This window comes from Equus przewalskii, chromosome 2, assembly GCF_037783145.1.
Source record: "Equus przewalskii isolate Varuska chromosome 2, EquPr2, whole genome shotgun sequence".
Classification (NCBI taxonomy): domain Eukaryota; kingdom Metazoa; phylum Chordata; class Mammalia; order Perissodactyla; family Equidae; genus Equus; species Equus przewalskii.
The window spans coordinates 16856516-16872100 of record NC_091832.1 but is presented as its reverse complement, the minus strand read 5'-3'; the positions used below and the strand labels follow the sequence as shown (position 1 = coordinate 16872100).

The 15585-nt window shown below is 42.7% G+C and overlaps 1 protein-coding gene across 40 annotated transcripts in view; it reads right to left on the bottom strand.

Annotated features, from left to right (window-relative positions):
• SCMH1 (Scm polycomb group protein homolog 1) overlaps positions 1-15295 on the bottom strand; it is a 184678-nt gene extending 169383 nt beyond the window's left edge. For 9 of the 40 annotated variants that reach the window (XM_070610072.1, XM_070610083.1, XM_070610076.1 and 6 more), the window contains exon 1: positions 15105-15278. The gene's annotated coding sequence lies outside the window, so the exon portion shown is untranslated. Of the gene's footprint in view, positions 1-14755; positions 14887-15104 lie in introns of those variants that run through there. The other 31 variants (XM_070610074.1, XM_070610063.1, XM_070610096.1 and 28 more) reach the window with 17 other exon arrangements.
• Positions 15296-15585: the final 290 nt, after the last annotated feature.

Genomic DNA, 15585 nt, shown 5'->3' with positions numbered 1-15585 from the left:
GATTGGCAAGATCCTCACCTCCATGGAACTTGTAAACAGATAAACAAATCATTATATTTTGTGCTTAACTGCTAAAACAGAAATAAACAGTGACTGTGGAAGGGCAGTCAGGGAGGCCTCTATGGGGAGGTGATTTCTAACCTGAGAAAGAACTAACCAAGGTTCAGGGGTAGGCCTTCCCAGGCAGAGGGATCAGCATGTGCAAAGTCTCAGACAGGAAAGAGGTTCATATGTTTAAGGAACAAAAAGGGAGCCAGTGTGACTGGAATTTAGCTAGGGGATGGTGGCATCACTTGAGACTGGTTAAGAAAGTAGGCTCTGTATCATGTAGACCACAAGGGAAAACATTGTTTGTATTTTCAGTGCAATGGGGAAGTCACTGAAGGATTTTAGGCAGAGATGATGACATGATCTGTGGTGACTGCGTTGGTGGGGGGTGGGGCACAGAAGTAGAAGCATGAAAACCATTTAGGTGTTAAAACAATGGTCCAAAAGAACTGTGGTGGCCTAGGCTAGAATAACGGAAATGACGACAGATAGGGGTGGAGGGATTCATTAGATATTTAGGATACAGTCCTAAAAGGTACAACCAATGAACCGAAAAAGAAGAAGAAGTTATTTCAAAAATGAGTGAAAGTTTTTAGGCGTGGGCAAACAGATGAACCAGGAGGTGGTTCACTGAAATAGGGCAGGCAGCAGAATCATCTAGAGCGCTTTTAAAAAATACTAATTCCTGTGTTTCATCCCCTTGGAGATCCTAATAGATTTTATTTTTTATTGTACATGAGATTTTTAATTTGAAATCTCTCCAGGTGTTTCTGCTAATCAGCAAGATGTGGGAATGACTGCTGTGGACAAACTTAACCAGAGTTGGTTTCTATTGCTTGCAACCAAAAGAACTCTTATGATACAGAAACTGGTATGTGGGTGTGGGCGTTGGGGGGTGGGGTTAAATGACTCCCTAAAACGTAGATCTGACTGGATCAAGGCTGGGAAGAGAACAGTGCAGACCTCTACCTCATGCTGAGAGGCTGCCCATGCTTATGCAGCAGGAGAAAACTGATCAAACTGTGGTCTGTTTTGTACCAGGTTCACCACTCCTGAGGTACATTGCAAAAAGAGACTTCGCAGGGAAAATACAAGATATGAACTAGAGGAAACACTAAAAATATGCAACAACCTGTAAGGTCATATCAGTGCCTATTGAAGATCAGTCCCAAGCTAAACTGGTCCATCTGAAAGCATCGGGAAGAAAACACAGCTTTTCTAAAAAAGGTTCATTCTGCTTAGAGCCTGCACAGGAGGCTTGCTGAGTTGGAAAACCACCCAGGGCTAAAAATGGTACAAGCAAAGGCAGAAAGGCAGGACCCACAGCGTGGATAAGACTGAGACGTTAAGAGAGTCTTGATTCCCCTGGGGTCCTCCCAAGCACCTTGGTTATGCATTCCTTGCCTCGCAAAGCTGGGAACCAATCTAGAAGCAAGGAGCAAATTATTAATATCTTCCTTCCTCAGGCCCTATTTCAAATTAATTTCTCTCTTTTTTTTTGGCCACAATCCATTTATGTTGGGTTTCTGCCTTTTACAACCAAAAAGCATTAACACACTACCAATATTTAAAAACTGGAGCACTGCTTTTTTCAAAAGGATCACCAGGGGTACTACCCCAAATCTACTGAAACAGAATCTCCAGGTCAGGGTATCCGTTATTTCTTAATAAGTGCTCCAGATGATCAGGCAAATTGGGGAAATACTAGCTTAGGCGAAAGTTAACATTCAACAAAAGTCTGGTTGTCTCCTCCCATACTGTATGAAAGAGTAGTTGTTATTTCCCAGTAATTCAGAAGAAGGACATTATAACAATATTTATTTACTTATCTATTGAGGAAGATTAGCCCTGAGCTAACATCCATGCCCATCTTCCTCCACTTTATATGTGGGACGCCTACCACAGCATGGCTTGCCAAGTGGTGCCATGTCCACACCCGGGATCTGAACCAGCGAACCCCGGGCCACTAAAGCGGAACATGCACACTTAACCACTGTGCCACCAGGCCAGCCCCTCAATATTTATCTAGAACATACTATGAGCCCACCACTGTACCAGAATCCACCATTGTATATGGTCGCCACTAAAACATTAAGATATTGCCTTGCCTTCCAGGATCTTGTGTTCCTTAACTCGTAGAAAAGCCAAGACCTACAAATGGCTCAGGGACTGCTGAGCCTGTCTGATCAAAGGGATAATCTCAGGATCTTTTTACAGATCCGGGGGGCAGGATATGGGATTTAAACTCCTACCCATCAGACAACAAAGCTACTGCCAAAATACAGTCAGTGTAAACACAGTTCCCTCTCCATGTGAGAGAGAAAGAAAAAGAGAAAAAATCAAGTATAATGAAAATAGCCCATTAATTCAAATTTGGATTTAACATGTATTGAGCACTCACCGTATAAATATTTACTGTATTAGTCATCTAAATATACCTTTTCATTAATAACTAATAATCAGACACTCAAGCAAATTAGTAAATTGCCTGAATTGACATTTCTCTTTTCAGCCTAATGGTTTATTTAAATGCCATCATTAGGGGATTTAACATATCAGAAAATTGTTAGTGTTGAGAATAAATAAGTCAACAAAAACATTACTTAACATTTTACCAAATTCAACTAGCAGTTCTCAAGAAGACAACTTGGACACCTAAGTGTCAAGGTCAGCATTAAAAAAAAGTCTAGTTATTGTTAAGGCAGTTAATAGAATTCAGTTCAACCAACCAAACCTTATTTATTCATTAAGTAGTTAAGTTGGACGTGTGGAAATCTGAGGGGTAAGAGCTGAGGAGTTCAGAGAGTAGGGTCTGGAGCAACAAAGAAGAGAATGGCTAGCTCCACTGATATTTGCTTAGGAATATTTTCTAAGCTTTCTATAGAGAGAGGACATCTAGGGTCATTAAATGATTATTCACAGAACATATCCTTGAAGATAGATTTGTGTGAGCGGTTTCCTTTACACGGGGGTATAACTATAACTGATGATGAAGATACACTTAGAAGAACTATAAACTCTGTGATTATTTCTCAAAAATAATTTTTTTCTTAAAACTAGATCTAGGACTTCTAAATTTATCTCACTCCAAGAACCATACTAATCTTATAGAGCGTTTGTAGAAAAAATAACCATCCAATACACTCATACATGGTGGTAATCGGTATTAGCACTTTTTCGTGTCACACAGAACTGTATGACACTAGAAAGTGCTAATAAAATAAAATAACATTCCTATGTGAACTGAATCATTTTGTTCCCAAGCCAATGTGGGGATTTAACCACAATCCTCCCAAATAATGGCACTGCGTTTTTAATTAACAAGCAATATTATGTGGTAAGAATTTTTTACATTTGTCTAAGTCCTCCTGTTGATTAGCACTTGGCATATTTTTGTCATCTACACGTATAAGACACTGAGGTGGAAAAAGTTCATATGACATCCACCCAGCATACACTCTGATGAATCTATCAAAACACTGCAGCTTGTTGGTCCCATGAAATGAGTCAACCAGACTGGGAACATTTTATGAAGAAATGTGTTTTAATTAAATCCCAAAGAAATAGTATATAAGGTTATTTTAATTTTACTATAACTTTTAAAAAAATAAGCTTTTATTTTAGAACAATTTTAGATTTACAGAAAATCTGCAAAGATAGTTCCCAGGTCCCATATACACTGCAAAGAGTTTCCCCTATTATTAACATCTTGCGTTAGTATGATACATTTGTTACAATTAATGAACCAATATTGATACATTATTAACTAAAGTCCACACTTCACTGAGACTTCCTTAGTTTTTACTTAATGTCCTTTGCCCGTTCCAGGATCCCATCCAGAATAACACAGGACATTTAGCTGTCGTATCTCCTTAGGCTCTTGGCTAACAGTTTCTCATACTTTCCTTGTTTGATGACTTGGCTAGTTTTGAGGAATACTGGTCAGGCGTTTTGTAGAGTATCCCTCAACTAGGATTTGTCTGATGTTTTTCTCATGATTGGTCTAGAGTTACAGGTTTTGGGGAGGAAGACCGTGGAGGCAAAATCATAATAGCCTTTTATGCCATCGCCTGGGTAGTCAGCTCACTAAGGGAAGGAACCGTGTCTTATTCTCACCTTTGCATCCCTAGGAGATAAATCACAGAGCCAGTGAGTGGCAGACAGGGACCTGAATTAGGACTCCTAACCACCAAGCCGTAGCTCTTTCCACATATCATGCTGTTTAAAAGGTCTCTTTCCCCTTCTTGTCTACGAAATATTGGAGACTGAACTACTGATCTTTAGAATATCATCCAATTCTGAAAATGCACTAAATCAACAACAGCCTAAGTTCTTTCTATCTTTATTAAAACCAGAAGATACAGAAGAACAAACAAAATTGTCAGTATTAATCCTAGCAGCTTTTTAGAGAAACTATGATATAGACAGCAGAGGATTAAAATTCTTTCAATTGTGTTGACATATCAAATACTTAAATATAAAGAGGATCTATTTTGAATAGTCTCCCTGACTCCATCTTCTCCATAATTAAATGGAATTATAATCACTGGCCCACAGAACTGGTACATTGAATCACTACTATTCTGAGATATCCATATCTTCATTATCTTGGTCCCTTAGTACCTTACTGTTCCTTAGAGCACAATGATTTTTTTTAATCCAATAGTCTCTTCGTAGTATTCTGACTTTATCTCCTTAGGGCCCTTCCCATTGCTGACTATTCCTCTCTTTGAAACTTGTTTGCTTGGCATTCAAAACACCGCTTTCTCCTGATTCTGCCTGCAGCGTAGTCATTCAGAGTACAGCTTACTGGCCAAGAGCATAGACTCTAGACCTAGACTGACAGAGTTCAAATTCTGGTTCCACCACTTGCTAGCCTTATGACCTTGGACAGTTTAGTTAAATTTTACGTGCCTGTTTCCCTGTGTAGGAGGATTACATGAGTTTATACATACATAAAAATGCATAATAAATGCTATACAGATATTTGCTGTTATTGTTGTTTCCCTTCTTAGTCTCTTCCTCTACTGCCTTTCTTTGACCTCCATATACTCCACCTGGGAGACTCCATCCATTCAAAGGTGTCTGTACTCTATCTGGAAGGGCTTCTTTCTTCCTCTCACTCTCTATCTGGCGAGTTCCTTCTCAATCCTTAAGGTCCAGTTTAAATGTCATTCTCTCTCTGGAGCCTTTCCAAAGACCATCTCTCTCCTCTGCCTAGGCAGTCAGTTGTTCTTGCCCTTGTGTTCCCACAGTGCTTTGAATATATTTCAATGAGAACACTTGTTACATTAGATTGAATAAGGTTGAGCCATAGGAAATTGCCTATATTACACTATTTTAGACCTACAAAAACAGCAATTTTACATGATTCATCTTAATAACATCTCTATATTTCTGCTACCACCTCCCTCCCTGTATTACACTCATAACAAGGACTTTACGCCATTACTTTAAAAATACATATATAAACAATATTTCAGACATATAAAAAGGTCCAAAGAATAACAAATGGACACCCATATATCCACAACCCAGTTCAAAAATATCTCCCAATGCAATTTCAGCCCCCTGTGTGCTCATCACAGCATTATTTCAGCCTTTTCTCCCCACCCTACCCTCCAGTGATATCCACTATTCTTGTTTTGATATTTGTCATTACCATACATTTAAAAAATATTTATTACATAAGTATGCTTCCCTAAATAATACATGCATATTAAACCTTACATAAACGTGTTCTGCCATTTGTGTTATTCACTCAACATTTTATTTGTGAGATTCACTCAAGTTACTATACAGATCTAATTCATTCATTTCCATTACTGTATGGAATTCTATTAGGCAAATATACTACAGTATATTCATTCTTTTATCGATAGACATTTGGACTACTTTGACTTTTTTGCTATAATAATGTTTCATGAATATTTTCGCATGTCTTTTTATGTATACATTGGAGAGTTTCTAGAAGGTTTTTACCTAGGAGCGGAATTGCTGGAGTGCAGGTTGTGTGCATTTAATTTTAATAGATATTGCCAACTTGTTCTTCACTATGAATGTGCAATTTCTCTTCCCATCAACAGTGTCCAAGAGTTCCCTTAACTTCACATCCTAACCAATATTTGGTATTATTAGACTTATTAATTGTTGCCAATCTAACAGGTGGGAAATGACATCTGATTAGAGCTTTAATTTGTCTTTACCTAATTACTGTGAATGCCTAATAAACATTTAGGTTGCCTCTTTTATGCCTTGTCATTTTTCTATTGAATTGTCTTTTTCTAATCTATTTGTAGGAATCCTTTATTATTACAGACAGTAATATTTGGCTGTTATATGTACCACAAATACATTCTTTAACTCTATGGCTTAGCTTTGTTTTTTGTTTGTTTGTTTGTTTTTCCTGTGAGGAAGATTCACCCTGAGCTAACATCCATTTCCAATCTTCCTCTTTTGTTTTGCTTTTTTTTTTTTGCTTGAGGAAGATGAGCCCTGAGCTAACATCTGTGCCGGTCTTCCTCTACTTTGTATGTGGGACGCCTCCACAGCATGGCTAATGAGTGGAGCAAGTCCGCACCCAGGATCCGTACCCGCGAACCATGGGCCCCTGAAGCGGACTGCGTGAAACTTTAACCACTCGACCACGGGGCCGGCCCCTTGTCTTTGCATTTTTAAAATGATGGCATTCATCTTTGTCACTGTACATAGCACAGCATCTGGCAGTTCGGAAACATTAATAAATATTTGTTGAGTGAATGAATGAAAAACTGAACAAAAATACATAAAGGAATTAGATGTTTTTAAGCTCCTATATTCCCTTAATTTGGAATTGTGACCCTCTATGGCTATTAGGTTTATAAACTTTTATACTCCCAAATTCATTTAAAAATTTTATTTCTTTTTAAAGAAATAAGTTTAATCTGGTTTGGAGACCTTCTGGCAGTCCCTTGAGGTAAGTGGAGATAAGACAGAGGACCAAAAAATCAAGGTTGCAAATCTAAAATTCCAAATCATCTAAGAAAATGGTTGTCTGCTCTCTTATTAAATATCTCCAAAAACAAGTATGCTGGCTCTCATGCTTTCTATTATACTTTACAGGACACAATGACTAAAATAGCATTTATTTCCACCATGTTTGAATGCTCCAGAGGAAAGTCTACATAAGCAGGAGTGTAAAGCAATTATAATAAATAAGGAAACACTCGGAAATGTGCCTACAAAATGCCAATGAGCAATAGACATAGCAATTAAAATGAATATGCAATATGTACATGCTTTAATTTTAAAAGCTAACAACTGTAATATTTATGGTGAATACAGAGGGGAAAATAATCCAGCAGCCTTTATATGCTTCAAAATTTAAGAAAATTAATACATGATGACTTGCAGCAGAACCAGCGGGAGGTTCAGACAGCACAGGGTCTCAAAAAAAGAGGTCACATGAGGCAATGAGTCATTCTGGACAAAGCAAAAAATCTCTATTAAGAAGACCTGGTTTTGAGCTGTTGTTCTGACATTTACTAGCTGTTTGACTTGGGCACATCACTTAATCCATCTGCACCTCAATTCCTCACCAGTAAACAGAGTTTATAATGATTTTGCATGCTACTTAGGGTTGTATGTTTCAAATTAAATAAGAAAATGTGTAAGACATCCTTCAATAATATGCCACTGTAATTATCTATCGTTTCTCACCTTTCCATCTTCCCAAGGCCACTTACAGCATCCCTGAAATCCCTAGGCAGAACGGCACACAAACTCTGGGATGGATATTGTATTTGTCTGCTTAGCTGTCGTAACGAAGACACAGACGGGTTGGCTTAAACAACAGAAATGTATTTCCACACAGTTCTAGAGGGTGGAAGTCCAAGATCAAAGTGTCAGCAGGGTTGATTCCTTCTGAGGCCTCTCTCCTTGGCTGACATAGACGGCCGTCTTCTCCCTCTGTTTTCACATCGTCTTTCCTCTCTGTGTACTTGTGTCCTAATCTCTTCTTCTTACAATATGACACCATTCATATTGGATTAGGGCCCATCTGCGTGACCTCATTTTACCTTAATTACCTCTGTAAAGGCCCTATCTCCAAATGTAGTCACATTCTGAAGTACTGGGAGTTAGGACTTCAACACATGAAGGTTGGGGGGTGTGGCGTCACACACACAATTCAGCCCACAGCAGAGATACAGATACCCTACCACGCCACACCTCCCACTACCACAGCACTTACTACATTGTCGTATAATCATCATTTCTGTCTCCCTGGTAGGCTATGAATGCCTGCACAACACCAAATATTTCCTATTCATCTCTATCTTCCAAGTGTCTGAAGCAGAGTATATGCTCAACAGAATGCTCCAATAAACTGCTGATAACTGAATTGATGATACCAATGAATTATTTTCTGCCAACAATTAGAATTGATCTGTTCTATGAAAACTTCTGTTTTAATAGAGTTTGTTACATTCCAAAGATTTAAGAGAAAGGACAGATTTTCACTCTCATCTTTCCAAAAGCAACTCTGTTCCCAAATTCTCATCCTTCCCACCTCAGCCTCTATTCCTGAATTATATATGTTGAGCTTTCTTTAAGCAAACAACTTGGAGACCTTATACGACCACTCTAGAAGTCAGTGACGTCTCCCTCCAGCTCTGAATCTCTAGAGAGTTTCTACAGTTATGTAGCATTTGACTTTATATTGCTGGCTAAGAGTTACTTCAGTATGCACCCTATCTTCCCCCTCTTAAACAGTGAGCTCCCTGAGAGAAAGGACTATGTCTCAGTCATCTATTTGAGTGATCAACAATAATTATTTATTAAATAAGCATAAATTTTTCCAAACCAGAGCACTCTTCAGGAAGCACTCTTCTTAAAGGAGGAGGGACAGGAAAAGTTGGGGACATAGTGACTTGGAAGTAGATATGATACAGACCTGTTAGTGTGGTTGACTGTAAGTAGCTAAATATACAGGTCTAATACTCAGAGGAGATGTCCTGGCTATAGACCGAAATTTGAGTTATGAGTATACAGATGTTACCAGAAGCCAAGGGAGAGGATGAGATTGCTAAGGGAAGGTAGAGAAGAAGGCATAGGACTAGAGAGAGGCAAGAGAAGGGAAGCTGTCATCCCAAGACCACGTGAGATGAAGTGGCTAGGGAGGAACCAACACAGTGAAGGCACCAAAGCCGAAGGAAAAAACGTTTTGAGGAAGAGGGAACGATCATGAATGTGTTGGTAAGGTCTGAAAACTGCCGGCCTCTCCTGATGTCAGCAGCAAGGAGAAGACTGGTGACCCTGATCAGAGCAATTATATACTGTGCAATTTGGGCAACTTTAAATCTCAGTTTCCTTTTTTTCTTTTTTTTAAGCTTGGCCCCTGAGCTAACATCTGTTGCCAATCATCTTCTTTTTGTTCTTCTTCTTCTTCTCCCCAAAGCCCCCCAGTACATAGCTGTACATCGTAGCTGTGAGTGCCTCTGGCTGCGCTAAGTGGGATGCTGGCTCAGCATGGCCTGACGAGTGGTGCTAGGTCCATGCCCAGGATCCGAACTGGCAAAACCCTGGGGTGCTGAAGCAGAGCACGAGAACTTAACCACTTGGCCATGGGGCCTGCCCCTCAGTTTCCTTTATTTGTAAAACAAGGAGACTATTATCTCCTCATGAGTGTTTTGAGGATTAAATAAATGGCAATAATAATAAAAGTAATATATAAGAATGTAATATATATATATAGCATTCCTGGATTGTGCTGGGCACTGTGCAGAGCTCTTTCATATAGATTCCCTCACTTTAAAAAACTCACAAAAATCTTAAGTTACTATAGTACCTAACAGGTACTATTATCATCCCCATCTTCAGATGAGGAAACTGAAACTTACTTTATTAAGTGATGGAGACTAAAACCAGAATGCAATGAAGTGAGAAGGAGAAAGTTTATACATTGAATGTATGTGACTCGAGAAGTGTGAGTAAAGGGCAGGAGGAGACCAGGTGGTGCCTGGGGAGAACATGGGCTTCAGAATTTATTTACAAGGAAGAGGAAGCCAAGTCAGCACAGGAATAGAAGCACAGAAGACTGGTGATTAGCGGGGCTGAGACAACGATAAAAAATCATAAGACTTGCTGGGTTTCTATGGTCACAAGGTTATCACAAGAATTAGTTCTAGCAGTTCCCTGGTGGCTAGGGAGTTAGCACTGCGGCCCTGGCAATAGTTTGGTTAAATCCTCCCATTTACAGATTTGAGGGGGGCAACGTTGGAGCATCCAGTATGTAACTGACAGTATGTAAAGTGCTTTACACATGCTACCATCTTGGTTAAACCTCACTCCTATACCTTCCCTCTCTTTATAAATGAGGGAACTGAGGATGAGAGAGGCAAAGTGACCAGCCCTGGGTTGTACAGTTGGTATTTAGTGACACTGAGGAATCCAGGCTTCTTTTCAAATCTAAATCAGTACAGTAGTATAAAAAAGACAGAATCGGAAATCAGAGCAGGTTTAAGTCACTTTCTCCCAGTGAGATGTAGTATGTTTCTTAACTCCCCTAAGCCTATCTACCAAACAAAGTTATTGCAAGGATTAAACTACAACTACAAAACAAATCTTAGCAATTAATTTTTTAACCTAAAATTGGCCTACATAGGAACTTATTTTCAAATGTGGAATTTCTTACTTGGTTTACTTCAAGCACAAATCCAAAGTTTCTGAATTAATGCCTGTGAGTTTTAGAGATAGGAAACTAAGTAGGGAGAGAGGATGTACAATCTATGGCTCCCAAGTAAATCTAGAGTCCCCAGTTTCAGGATTTTAATACTATGGCCCTAGTTCACCTCTCTAGCCACATCTCTCACTACTGACTTACACAAATACAATACTCAAACCTATGGTAACTATCAATTTTTAACAAACCTATCCTACACTTTCCTCACTTTGTATCTCCACCTAAATTATTTAATCTATTGAAATTTGTTCTCCAAGGCCCAGATGAAATTCATCTTGAGTGTGAAGCCTAACCTTGTTTCCAAATGTTGAGAAATGAGCCATCATTCCCTCCTCTGAACTCCTACATCACTTTGCTTTTACCTCCCTTAGAGTACTTATTGTCTTATAACTTAGGTAAGCATGAAAAAATTTCACTTCTGCTAGCAGAGCTTAAGTCCTTTAAAGATAGCTGTAAGAGAACTAACATTTACTTTGCATGTATGTATCTGTGAAGTGTCAATTGCTTTTCTCGTGGTTTTACATATATACATTATGTCATGTAACCTTGGTTACACTCTATGAAGTAGCAATTTATCTTTTACAGATAAGGACACTGAAAGTCACAAGGTTAAACAATTTGCTTACAGTCCTAAGGCTAGTAAGTGACAGAGCCTAGATGTGAATCTTGGTCTTTCTAGCCCCAAACCAAGGCTGTTCCTGCTATACTCTTCCCAGAAACCATGGGTATATCCTCATTGCTTTATCTGATTGTTTCCTATCCACCCACTAATCAGCAGGGGGGGAAGCTCCAGTGCCTTTGTCATTAAGTATTAGCAGAAAGGATCTGCCCTCCTACTTTCCAAAACTAAGAACAGACTCTTCAGAGCAAATAGAATGATTAATATGAGTTCTGAATAAAGATGAAGAGATCAGAATCCTGCTTCCAGGAAGGAAAATTCAAAAACCATTACTTTTCCACTCTTGTGTTTAAAAACTCTTTCCTCCTTTGAGGTTTACACCATCTGGCTATATCGCTCTCTACCCCTCCTCCTCGTCTGTCATCTACCGCTCTCCCGATTAATCCCCTATATTCACTGCACCTGGGTCACAATTTCCTCTCTTCCCACATCCTAGCACCCTAAATCACTTCACTATCCACAAAGAAGACTCGTCCAATACAAGAGCCTCACAGCTGCTTGTCATACTCAGCTTCACTCACTTTCACCCCTGCTGCACTTAAGCTACCCCACACACAGAGACCTGGCTGCCATCTAGAACGGCTTCACACCAGACAATTTAACTCCAACATTCCACTTTCTGACCACACCTTTTTTTCTTACTTCCACCACATTTACTCACTGACCTAACTCAAGAAATCGCAAAATCTTCAAGTCGGAAACCAAACCCATCGTCCAGTGTTTCCCGTCTCAGTTAATGTCACCACCATCCCCTTAGTCAAGCAAACCAAAAACCTGAGCATTACGCTGGACTCCTCACCCTCTCTTCTGCATATCCAATCACTCAAAGAGCCTCACAGATTCTCCCTACTTCATCCCTTCCTCCTTATCCCAACAACCACATTTTAAAAATGTTATTCAATCCTGTCTGTTAAAAACCTTTTAGTGATTAAAAAAAAACACCCACTGAATTAATTTCAAGATACTTATGTATACCAGGGCTACCACAATATGGCCCCTGCCTGGATTTCCCAGCCTCCCAACTTACCACTTAGGTCTTCATCGTTACAGTCTTAGCACTCCCAAACCGCTTGTGGTTCTCCGTGCAAGCCATTCCTTTTCTCACATTGATTCCTTTCCTCAAGCTGTTTTCTCTGTTTGAAGCACAGTTTTTACTCATCTTTGCCTGACCTACTCTTACTTACCATTTTAGATTTGGGTCAGGTGTCATCTCTTCCCAAAGCCCTCCCTCAAGTCCTGGGCTAGCCTAAGCACCCTCACCTTGGAGCAACCGCAGCATCATACGCATGGCTCTTACCTTTCATTCTGAGATGACCTATTTTAGCATCTAATTTACCAGCGCCACAAGAATAGGAAACATATCTTATTCATCTTTGGATACCCAGCTAAACATGGTAAATAGCATATTGCCTAGCACATAGTACACATAGTACATAAGTGTAAAGGTTAGAACGTGCTGAGTTTAAGTTTTCAGTGGGATATTCACACCAGCTCTTTCTCACAGTCTTACTATTTCCTACCATTAAATTCAAGTCCTTTGAAGAGAAGGAACTAGAGCCTTTCCTGGGTCTATACAGTTCTGTACAGAATAGTAGTACTATGCAAATTTTTACCCAACTTACATAAAAGGGAAACGGCATTTGCACAAACATACCAGAAATCAAAACTTGACACACGTACCACAAACTTGAAAACCACTGACCAACTTAAAACATGAAGACATACGAACAAAGATAAAGCACCAATTCTGACTGCTGGTATGTGCTTGTCTATGTTATAAAAACAGCGAACCTTTGCTCAGAACTTGAACAGAGTCCCAGATACAAGAGCTTGGCATTTTATCTACAAGGCCATCACATCTCAGCTGGGCTTAAAAAATTGCTAACCTGCAAGGTTGCTTCCGCAGGGGTTTAAGATGTTGGTAAAAGACGCTTTTTAAAAACTTAACCCCAGATACCAAGGCTAAGTGACAGAAAAGCAAATAAAAAATAATGCTGGTAAATGAGCAACAAAAAATATTATTTTTCATAGTAATTTTGGGCCTTCTGTTGGCAGTTAGAAATAGAGCACAGAATTCAGTGTAATAAAGCATTTCTCTCTCCAACTAAATATTGAATTGCAGTTTGGCACCAAACTAGGTCTCAATCCTTTTTCAGAGTAAAACGAAAAAGCTCTTCTATTTGCACGGTGCATTGCAACACTCTGATATACATTAGCTTATTTGATAAAGTGTTTATAGACATTTAAAAAATAAGGGAAAACTCAAAAATTTCCACAAAATAGGATCTCTTTTAGTTCGTCTGAACAAACAGTGCTAGATGTCCTTTTTTTGAAAAGTTCAAAACACAGCACAGAAATGAGGAAGGAAATAGAGTATTTCTTATCTAAGCAGGTCAATCCTTGGGGCCAAGGAGCTTCTTGGAGAAACTTAATAGTTTTTGTCTTCTCACTCACATTAAGCAGCTCTCTTTAAAGGGGATATAGGCAAACTCCAGCCCATTCAGAGAGGGGATCAGAGAACCACAGCGTATAGAACCAACTGAAGGAACTGGAATTAGTGAGGCGAAGACAAGACTCCAGGGACATGATTACTATCTTCAGATATCTTAACGGATGTCCATAAGGGAAAAGAGCGAGGAAAAATTGGAGGCAGCTGTTTCTTTCAACCAAAAAAGTATTTGTAAAAACCAAACCTGTTCAGGAACAGAATAGGTTTCCTTGTGAAGAGATTAGTTTCCCAACCCTGGAAGAGGTGTGCAAACAGGTTGGTCAAAGTATTAGGGTAAAATTTGGGATTTTCAAAGCTACTTTGGTAGGGGATGGGAGAAAGGGACCCTAGAGGACTTTCAAATTCCCTTCCAGGCTGCAGATGTTCTGGGGTTCACCCATCTCCTGGAAAGCCCTCGGCACTCCTCTCGGAGCTGGCCCGCAGCTGTGCCCACGTGTCCAGCCCTCCCGGCCGCCGGCTCACCTCGGTGCCCAGCGCCTCCCGCCCCCGTCTGAGGTTTGAAACCTGCTCTGCCCGCCCGTTTCCGGCGGCACACGTGAGTTGTCCCGGCGCAGCCCTCTCGCCGGAGCCAGCCCGAGGACCGCTGCGGACAGCTCCGGGCCCCCCGCCCCCGCCCCTCGGGCGGGCCATGCCCAGCCGGCCGGCGAGGACCACAGACATCTCTCGGCTCTCGCCTCCGAGGAGACTGACAGCTACCCCGACCCCCGGCCCTCGGCCCCCAGCCCACCCTACCCGGCCGACCCCAGCCCCGCCGGCCCGGACAGAGCGACCCCCGCCCCGACCGCCCGCGAGGCCGCACCTCCGAATGTCCCCCTGTCCTTGGGTTTCCCGCGCCGGGGCCCCGGGGCGCCCGCACCGCGTCAGGCCCGCCGGCCGGACCCTGGGCCCCGCCGGCGCGGCCGCGAAGGCAGAACGGGCCGCCGGGACTCCGGGCCGGGCCGACCCGGCGGGCAAGGGCTGCGGCCGCGCTCGGACCACAGACAGGCCGACCGGCCCCGACAGACGGACAGACAGCCGGGCCCCGAGGGGCGGGGGCAGCGGCCGGGCCGGTCCGCCGCCGCCCTCCCGCCCGAGGCGGCCCCTGGCGGCCCAGGCCCCTCCGGGCGCGCGCTCGCCGGGGGAGCGGAGGCGGCCGCCCGGGCGCTTACCTGCGGGCGCAGCGGCGACGCGGGGCGGCTCACTCCCTTCCCGCCGCCATGTTTCCGCTGCGCAGGGAGCGAGGGAGGACGCGCGCAGGGGCGGGCGGGGGCGGCTCCGCGAGCGGCGGGCGCGCGGGCGGCGGGGGGCTCGACCCGGGCGGCGGCGGCGGCAGCGGCGGCGGCGGTGGGGGGCGAGGGGCGGGGGGCGGGGCGGGGTCGCGGGCCCCGCCCCCACGCCTCCCGCCGCGAGGTGGCGCGCGCCTCGGCCGCGGGGGGCGGGGCGGCGAGGGGCGGGCGCCCGCGAGCCTTCCGCCGGGGGCCCCCATCCGCGCCCGGGCCGGCTCTCCACGCCGCGTCTTACAGAGGGTAAACTGAGGCCGCGAGAAGGCTAGGGGAATCGGGTTCGAATCCCGCCGCTGCGGTCGTCCGCCCCGAGGCCGCGCGTCTGCCCGTTGGGGCGATGGCAGACCCAGGAGCGGTCAGCTCTCGG